Source organism: Bombyx mori, chromosome 27 (genome assembly GCF_030269925.1).
Source record: "Bombyx mori chromosome 27, ASM3026992v2".
In the NCBI taxonomy this organism is placed as follows: Eukaryota; Metazoa; Arthropoda; class Insecta; order Lepidoptera; family Bombycidae; genus Bombyx; species Bombyx mori.
Genome location: NC_085133.1, coordinates 149,486 through 159,330, shown reverse-complemented (window position 1 = coordinate 159,330; position 9,845 = coordinate 149,486). Strand labels below are relative to the sequence as shown.

Sequence of the window (9,845 nt, the reverse complement as noted above, 5' to 3'; positions counted from 1 at the left end):
TGTAACAAGTCTGAGTAGTGGCTCAATCTGGTAGGCTTTAAAAAATGAAGGCATTAATAAAAATCCAATCCGAATGTGAGCTTCAATAAAACTTCTAGGATCATATAAACTTGAGTGTGGTATCGTCAAAACCGCTTGTTTTAATAGACGTGTTCCGGCGTCTCCAGTATATAAGGCCTTATGTAAGGTGGCTGCTAGCGTGTGTGTGTGCGCGTGTGTGTGTGTGCTGGACGTACGTACATAGGGCAGTCGCGACTCGCTGCGCACGAGTTCAGTTCTGTTCCACATTAACGCATTTACGTGGAGGCCCGCGCGCTCAGCGGACGCCCGACCCGTCAGTGCCTGCCAGTACTCCAGTGCCAGTACTCGTGTGCAGTGCCAGTGGATAGTGTGAATGTTTCAGTGCGCTACTCGAGATTTTCAATTGGGTATGTTCCTTCGATGTTTTTAAACTATCCATTACAAAGTTACAGGAGTTTTCCGTGTGATTTCCCCGGTGTGACTGCGGCACTTGAACTTCAACAAATTTTCGGCTCAATTCAATAATTTTGTTCAGTGAATTGTACGTCTCGGTAACTAAAATACTTTTCAATTAACTTCCCGGTCTCGACATCTAACTTCCTTATAACGACTCTACTTATATATATTCTTCAATACTACACCCGCATACGTATTTTTATTCGGACAGTGTTTTTATATACCTTTATTCCTATAATGTGAATGGAACCTGACGTCGTGCCGCGTCCACTTCAATATTCCTAAATTCTAAATTGTTCGTGAAGCTGTTAGTTGGATGTTTGTTCCAAGTTGTGAAGCCCTCGATGGGTTTCCATCGGCCGTCGCTCTTGGGCAACTGGTTACATTACTATTTACGTAAGAATTTTACAAGTTTTTTATTCGTGTTCGCCGACGGTCTTTGCTTTACTTTTACTGTTATGAAAATATCGAACCTAAAATTGGATAAAAACTATTTTATTATTATTTATTGACCACCTCGCTGATATCGCTGGGGTTTTGTAATCAGCACTATTCGAGAACGTTCTTTATAAAAGGACTTATGTTTGCCTTGAAGTGTTTTCTAAAGTTTTCGCGTAGTCCGGTGAAAATATTGAAGGCTCCCTCTCATAGAACTTTTGTATACAGTTAACTACATTCCGGATACTCTGTAGTGCCTGTGGTCGCGGGTACAGATATACAATTCCCGTCTACAGCTCTCCATCTTGTCTACACCTTGAAGCTTATTAAAGAACTGTCCAAGAGTGTCACTGCGACCTGAGTCTGTAGTTCTCTGACTGTAGTTTTCAAATAATTCTGCTCTAGAATCTAATAAAATGACTGTAACAATAAAACATCAAATCATAACCATCTAGACCTGTTGCCTCTCAAGTCTAATATCAAAAATGATTCTTAAGACTCTAAAATTTTTAAACAAAAACAATTTCATCATAATTAATTAAGAGTGATTTAAAAAAAAACAGACAAACAGTCAGACAGACACAAATGCTAGTTACCACGTTGCAATAATAGTTTACATGTCTTTGCTGCACAACATTCAAGTACCTAAGGGTGATCCGCCTCAACGGATGGCTCCAGGATGCTGCTGTGTAAATGAGTTGAGGAACGGAATAAGCAATAATTATCATTGTGATATTTTAAATGATATTTAAATTCCTATAGCGCTATTGTTATATTAAAGCGTTTAATGATGTTAACTCCACAAGTCTCAAGATGTTGTATGCGCCGACGGGTCACTGCAGCCCTGCTTGACTCTTCATTGAAAATCAGTCCGTGGTCATTATGTACTTGTTCATTCACTGCCTCCTCTCTTGACTGGCTATATTGAATAGATTGCTTGAATATATTGGCTTAGTATGAAATATGTTATATTACGAGCTTTTGTTTCCGTCTGTTTCTGTGGCAATAGTGATGAGCTGCGCGATCTAAACGAGAATCAGAGTCGAGGGAGGGTTTTTAAAGAAAGAAAGAAGAAAGAAAGCGAGCTATCTACAGTCAGTTCAGTGTGGGTTCTGGTGAAACAATAATTTTACAAATATGTGAGCACCGTCGCCTCCGCTCGTAATAGATTCACTTACGAGTAGTTCAATTAAATTACTCTTCCATTCACCCGGTTTTGGATTACCTAATGTCTATTCCAGCCTATTCAGATATCCCTTTGCTTGATTTCTTAAAATAAACCAACTTAATTAAAACAGGCGTAAGTTAAAGTGAGACAAGTTGTAGTCTAAGTTAGAATTGACTGTTGATTGAGCTCCCGGTCTGTGAGGCTGCCTGGCTAGGTAAGGATGTGGTAAAAATCATAAATTTACAACAACGTTTTCAATAAATTTTGAAGCTAACATTTGATGTCGGTGCTAAGTTATCAACTCTATTGTTTAATTCTATAAAAAACAATATAAAAACAAAAAACAATTGTCGTTTGGTCGCGAAAGTCCCACGTACGTGAATGTTAATTGCACATCGACTGAACACCGACGGACGGACGAGACTCGACTCACATATTCCCTTGGGTATCGTTATTGAGGTCTTGTGCAAAGATGTTGATGCTATTACTGTTGCCTCTGCTCCGTTAGAGGCTTATATATTCAGTAGTGCTCGTGGCCGGGACGGGAGTGGCCTAAATCCAATGAAACTAAAATACAAAAGCTTGAAAATTACTTATAGATTAACTAGTTGACCCGGCAGACTTCGTAGTGCCTCAATCGATAAATAAAAGACCTAAACTTTTGTATAAAATAAACTTAACACAAACAAAAGGAATCCGTTCGACGGTGGAAACAACAAAGGAAAAACAAAATTCTTATTTTTATTTAATTCCGAGCATTTTCATATTTATCTACATTTTAAACCTTCTCTGGACTTCCACAAATAATTCAAGACCAAAATTAGCTAAATCGGTCCAGCCGTTCTTGAGTTTTAGCGAGACTAACGAATAACAGTTCATTTTTATATATATAGGTAGATTATAATAGTATAAAGCAGATTTTGTTTATAAAAGTTATAGTTACGCCCATTACAGTTATGTAGTCTCCGGTGTTGCTTAATTTGAATCCGCATTATGGACAAACAAAGCAGTAGCCGAGTAGTTAAAGAGCCGCTATCTGTTTGATAACATAAACTACAACAATACAACCTGACAGACCACATTGTTTTAAGTGGTCACCGGAGCTCATAGATGTCACAAAGAGAACCTTGACACATCAGCTGGAAGTATCAATAGTGTCCAGATTCAAATAAATTATTTTAACTCAATTGTCAATGACACGCAGTTGCCGAATGTTACAACATAGTAGTATCTCTAGTATATAAGTTATTTATCATCATCATATTCTATACCGACCGTCCCATCCATCAAGCAAGACTTCGCTGGGGAAATAGGTGGGTCAGTTTTACACACCCATACGGACTGACAATTCGCTCTACCACTAGTAGGTAGTCATCAGCGGTACCAAAGCAGCTGAAATTTCCATTTTACATCTCAAGGGAAGCGGCTGCTTTTGTACTGAGTTTCTGTAGACTAGAGATCTGATCACTTAAGAGCAAATGGGCCTTCAGTCCGTTTGCTCACCTACAGCAATAAATATGGAATGCAAAATGTTTGATCCAGCAATGTATGTTTTCCATTAGAAAAAGTCCTTAACAAGTTATGGAAAAGTTCAAAAGCGCTACACAACATAAGCGCAGGCACAAGTAAGCGTTACATAAGCCGGCGTCAGTGAAAACATAAAGTTTATCTAATCGTAACATTTCAAGTGTGGGAGCCTCCGAGCGCGGGTCTAGGTTACACGCCTTTGTGTGTCGCCTTCCCATAGCGTCGCCACCCGACGCGGACTTACCTTGTCTACTTGTCTGAACTATTCAAACTGTTCGACTATAATTAATTGAAATTATAAGTTTGAACATTATTATGGTTATATTGTCAAAGACTATTTATTATACTTCTATAATCACAGATTTTGCCAAGACTACACTATAGACAAATAATGTTAAAGATAAACAATATTACCCTATTTTCAATTTGACCGCAGACTTTAAGCATTAACTAAAGTTTGATAATAAACAAAGAGTATATATACATATGTGTGTGTGTGTCAAATACATGGCAGTGAGTGTAATGTTTTCTTTATTGATTTAATGTATCTTTTATGCATTATCATAAAAAAATATTTGCATTCTGCACTCCTTCTCTATATTCTCTATAAGTGTGGGAAATTTCATGCTCCTCCGTCCGCGCAATTTTCGTAAAAAGGGATACAAAGTTTTTGCTTCACGTATTATTATATAGATTCACTTCTAACGTTAAATTTTACTTTGCTTGCCTAACTGGGCGAGCTGACAGCACGTCTGATAGTAAAGGATAATGCTGCCCTTAGCGACGCTACTAAGAGAGTCGTGTAGTTGACCGTCGACAATGTGTTAGCATTCGTGATAGCGTCGGTCGCGCGACGGCGGCACCTCTCGACTAGTTTTTGTTGTTGACAAAAACTATCGTAAAAACGGCGACGTTGTTTGGTGGCACTTTCTAAAATAGAATGCGCCCGCTCTCGCTGCTCATTATATTGGCAAATCATTTCAATCTGATCTCTTATTGACGGCTTCACGACCCGACTGTGCGCCTAAACAGAATCGTACGAGTTCGGTGAATATTTTAGCTGCTATCGAAAGCAGAGTTGATAATGCTCCCTAGTGATGTCAAAATGGTACTGGCAGTCGGCATTGTTTATGGACACCTTAAGAGCTCTAAATATCAGTTTTATACTACACCGGCTGCCCCAGCCTTTTAACTGCTTCACGGCAGTTATAGAGAGAGTGGTGGTACCTACCCGTGCGGGCTAACTAAACGCCCTACCACCAGTAATTATGCAAATTATAATATATTTTGCCCCGAGTGCTACTATGCTCTAAACTAAATTCTCCTAGTTACACAACAAAGTGCAATACGAAGTCCATACAAGCGCGACAAACAAAAAACGCAGCTATGATCGCATCACACATTCCCTCATTCAAGCCAACGCAGCCATCAAGCGAAACAGAACGTCACAGCGGCGCAGTGCCGCCGACCATGACTCCGCGATACCCGCGTGTGTGCTCTGACATTGAACTTCGACAAAAATTGAAAATACTGCCATCTGTTGGTGGAAATGTAAAATATTCGTCCTTCAGTACTTCATCCTGCTTCAAGTAACCAAGATTTAAAACCAGGCTCACGTTCGTGTGATGTGATTGATGCTCATAGCACTACTCTTGTAATTAAGGTTCCCTTACAACTATACTTTTACTGTCAACCCTCATTTTTGTAAGACAACATTTTCGAAAACCGTAAACAGAAATGTCCCTGTTTTGTGCAAAACCATAAAAATTATCTTTTAATGCACAAAATTATCTCAAACTTACTTTTACGTTTATTAAGAAAACGTTTTGCTTAGATGGAAATTTTTTGGTTGCCGCGACACTGATATCTAAAAGACCAAAAAAAAAACATTTAAGAGTGCTCCAGTGAAAGTGCAGAGTATTTATGGTCGAGTAGCCGTCCATTGAGCGTCGGCGCTCTGACGTCACTGATCCTGGCCCACTGGCGCGAGAGCTTTCCGACCTACTGAGCTGAGACAAACGAGCTCACTGGAACCTCACGTGCTTGAGACGTTACGTTACTAACGACTTTAACAGTACTTAGCTTTAGCAGTCCAGCATTGGGGAAATAGTGTGTATATGTTTTTAAGACTCCAGGAATGACCCAGCTCTTTTTGAAGCATGAGTTGTAAGTCGCAGCAGGATTAATGAGCGTTCGTGGCCCTGAACAAAAGAGATCAGAGAGCGATGCGAGCGATGGTCGGAACTAGACGAGGACAAGACGTGAACTGTACCCAGAGGAAAGAGACAACTGGCAACTCGTTGAGTTATTGAAGATTCTATAGACGGGGTTATTATTGCAACTCTTGAAACTCCTGAAACTTCAACTTGTGTTATCTATGGACTGTTTCTGTCCTCGAGCACGAAGTTTGTGACGTCATCCTTCATAGCTTACATAGCTTCTCTGCGGCTGTGGAGTTTGTCAATGGACATTCAAACAAGAAAAGGTTCCATTGGAAAGGCATCTTCCACCTCTTGTCTATCTTCGTAGACGACGGCTCGCAATGGTAGAAGCGTTTGTTCAGGGAGGACAATATAATAGATTAACAAAATATAAACGTGAGAGATGTTAACATTCTTAATAGATACTCGTAGAGAGAAAGCAGCTTTTGACTGAAATGTGAATTTGATTGCGTGATGAAGTAACACTCGGGAGGTTTATCAGCGTCGATACGTGAAGAGATCGTCAGAGAGGGCACAGCTAGTGCAAGGTTCCATGTGAGTAGCAGCGGCCGTCTCCGTCGAGTGGCCGCACGTGGTCCATGCTCCAGTGAAGCAGGATGTTTCGCTCGGTGGTCGCCACTGACCGGCGCCGAGCACACGAGATGCGCACGCCGCACTACACACAACATCACTAACGGTAGCGGTACTCTGCGGCAGAACTACTTCAATTATTACACGTTTACTTTCGTTTCTCGCAAGAGAACGAAGATCTTGCGAAATATACAGATAAAAGATGGACATTAGAAATTACAACATGGGAAGGACCAGTGGGAAAAAGAAGAAGAGGACGACCAAGGAGCAGATGGATCGACGAAATAATAGCAGCAACTGGAAAAGAATGGAGAAACAAAGCCAAGGATAGGGAAGAGTGGAGTAAGCTGGAGGAGGCCTATACCCGAATGGGGTTCTAATAACATAAGTTTATATTTAATTTTGTAATTTTTTTTTCTTTGTTTGTTTTTGGGAATAAAATGGGCTTATTATTATTACTTTCGCTTAACTCGACGTGCACGTTTCAATGGAATTAGTAAAGTTTGTTTCGGCAGCTCCGATGGGTATACACATGTACGGCTCAGGGGAGTCACGAGCCATCAGTCACGGGAGCGGCGGTATAGCACGTCGGCCTTCAATCTTAACGCTTAGTAGTTCCGCAGCCAAGATACGCAGAGCGGTAGTTACCGTTCAGTTGAATAGTTATAATATCGATCTGAAGATACGAAACTAATAAGAATATGTCTTGTGGTTTAGTCGAATGAGCGTACTGATTTGCTCAGTGCGGAGACGTTGCGAGGCGATGACCAGACCACTCCGACCCCCTGTCCTCAGCTACTTAGGTCGCGATGGTGATCGCATGTTTATTACCGGTGGTAGGACATCTTGTGAGTCCGCATGGGTAGGTACCACGGTTCTACCAATTTCTGCCGTGAAGCAGTAATGCGTTTCGGTTTGAAGGGTGGGGCAGCCGTTGTAACTATACTTGAGACCTTAGAACTTATATCTCAAGGTGGGTGGCGCATTTACGTTGTAGATGTCTGTGGGCTCCAGTAACCACTTAACACCAGGTGGCTGTGAGCTCGTCCAACTATCTAAGCAATAAAAAAAAAAAAAAAACATTGCGCAAAGAGTTTATGGTAGGCAGCGGCTTGGCTCTGCCCCTGGCATTGCTGACATCCATGAGCGACGGTGACCACTTACCATCAGGTGGGCCGTATGCTCGTCTGCCTACAAAGGCAATAAAAAAAAGAGACAATTTGACAGATTCTTCTTAATCGCGAAGTATTTTATTATTAATAAGTTGTGCCCAAAATTAAATACACGATAATACACCAGTTGAGCAAACGTCGTGACCACCGAACATTGAACATTCTGAACATTGATTGAATTATTACAGTAAATTTACACTACAAATTCGTAGGCTGATCGTAAAAATTAACTCCATAATGCTATAGTCCTTACACCACGAGCCGCAACAGACATTGCGTCATTTCATGAATGAGTACTTTTGCTAAATTTTCAATAAATCTAAAATATCAATAGCTGATCGACACAGTCCACAGTCCGATGAATACAACTCGTGATAGGCAGTGAACTGATCATTACACGCCGAATCAATTATACCAAGCAATCATGGAATTTATTTCAATGTCGTTAAGGACTACAAATCTGATCCGCTATATTACGTTTGTTAATTATTTCGTAATTAGCTTGAGATCGACTGGCACTGCCCTTCTGTACTTGTCGATATCTTCACGCTATTTAAGCTTTTCCGGGGTAGGCACTGCCATTAAGGTTTTTAATTTCCGTTGTTGCGTTCGTTGACTTTATAACGAATGCTGCCGCAGGAGTAGGGTTGTCCGGGGAATTATATATTAGTGTGAACTGGGCATTCCGCTTAGAACATGACGTGGGATTGAGTTCCGCAGTATTCCTTGAGCGCTATGAATCGTCCTTCGAGCTTACAAAAAAGCCATTAGCGCAGGCTGCGACTCAACTATGTATTTAAGTTTGCTAAGATCTTTGAGCGAGGGTAGCTACTTACTATTAGCGGGGCTGTACGCTTGTATTTTATCGATAGCAATAAAAATAACTTCTAGGCAGTTACTGAAAAGTCGTCACTGAATTCTTCTACCATTTCCTGGCCTGGTTTGTCAATCCAAAGTCTAGTAATATAGGTGCATCTCCCGACACTGGTTGCTGCTAGTCACTTACAAACTAAGAAGTAGTTAGTGAATAATATGTATTTTTTAATAACATAATGAGTATCTAGTATTGCACAAAGAGTGCGGCGGCGCGGCCTCGCTGCCGATGTCAATAACAAGTGTTAGCCAACCGAGCGGCCCGCAGCCTCGACGACTGTTTTTGTCGGCGACCGGGGATGCTCTGCGATGGCCGTTTTTTGTCCAGCTCTAGGGTCACTCACTAATGCGAAGTAGGTTTCAAACCTTGACTTGGTTCGATTTTAGATCAACAACAAAGCTACGAGATTACTTCACACAATTCAGTGTTCAATTCTATCAATTAAATATTCTAGCACTCTCGCGGCCCGAGGGTAGAAGAAGAAGGAAGGAGCACTGGTGCCCCGGTAGCCTTTCCAGTTTTACCGGCAGGCGTATTTGCTAACGAGCGCTTTCGAAGGAGACCTAACAGCTCTAGGGCTGCTGCTTTCCGAGTGCATCCAGTACCGGTTTGGAATCGCGACCCGCTGAGAAGATCCGGCGAGAAACGTAGGGGGCTGATGTATGGATTGCACGTGAGCTCTTTGGCGAGTTCGACAACCAGGGTCTCTAAGCCTGGTCCTTATTTTGACTAAGGTTATAGACCTTTATTCTAAAAATGATTGCGCTTTTGGAGCTAATTACAATTTTATAATATGTTTATTTAAAAAGTTGAATTCATATCCATCAATGTTAATATCAATATCTAAGGAGACTAAGCCATTACCTACGTTGTCCCGTCATCAAACCAGTTCCAGTAGAAAGTCTGCGGTATATAACCGGACTTCCAGAGAAGGTTGGCGACGCTTGCGCCCATCAAACCGTTTTATGGACGACGTAAGAAGCCAAGCCAGTTCCGTCAGATGTACACACCTCCAGGTGCATAGGAGCGGGGCGCCTGTCAACTGGACTTGGGCTGTCGGCTCTCACTCACAGGACATACTGAGAGACAGTCCGGTAAGAGCCGAGGTGCACCTCGCGGATATCAAGAATGATCAGGTGCACAACTCTACAGCTAGCCGAGTTGCTCTGGACAGAAGACAACCGCTACATAAGATGTCACAAAATCCCACTATTTGCTATAACAACAAGTTAGTTCTACGTGTGGTACGCGAGCCCTCTGTTTCTTTTCTTCCGTGGGGCTGGGAGTTCCTGGTGTTGTTACCAAATATGATCACCTATTCATAGATCAAAAAGCTAAAAACTGAGACTTCGAAATATCTATACACACAAAGCAGCTCGCTGCCGTGTGTCCGTCCA

The 9,845-nt window shown here is 41.5% G+C and overlaps 1 long non-coding RNA gene across 1 annotated transcript in view; it reads left to right on the top strand.

The window, feature by feature from the left end:
* Positions 1-247: 247 nt before the first annotated feature.
* The window catches only part of LOC134201517 (uncharacterized), a 28,768-nt gene continuing 19,170 nt past the window's right edge, over positions 248-9,845 (top strand). Inside the window, exon 1 of the long non-coding RNA XR_009976857.1 lies at positions 248-428. This is a non-coding gene — a long non-coding RNA (uncharacterized LOC134201517). The remainder of the gene's footprint in view (positions 429-9,845) is intronic.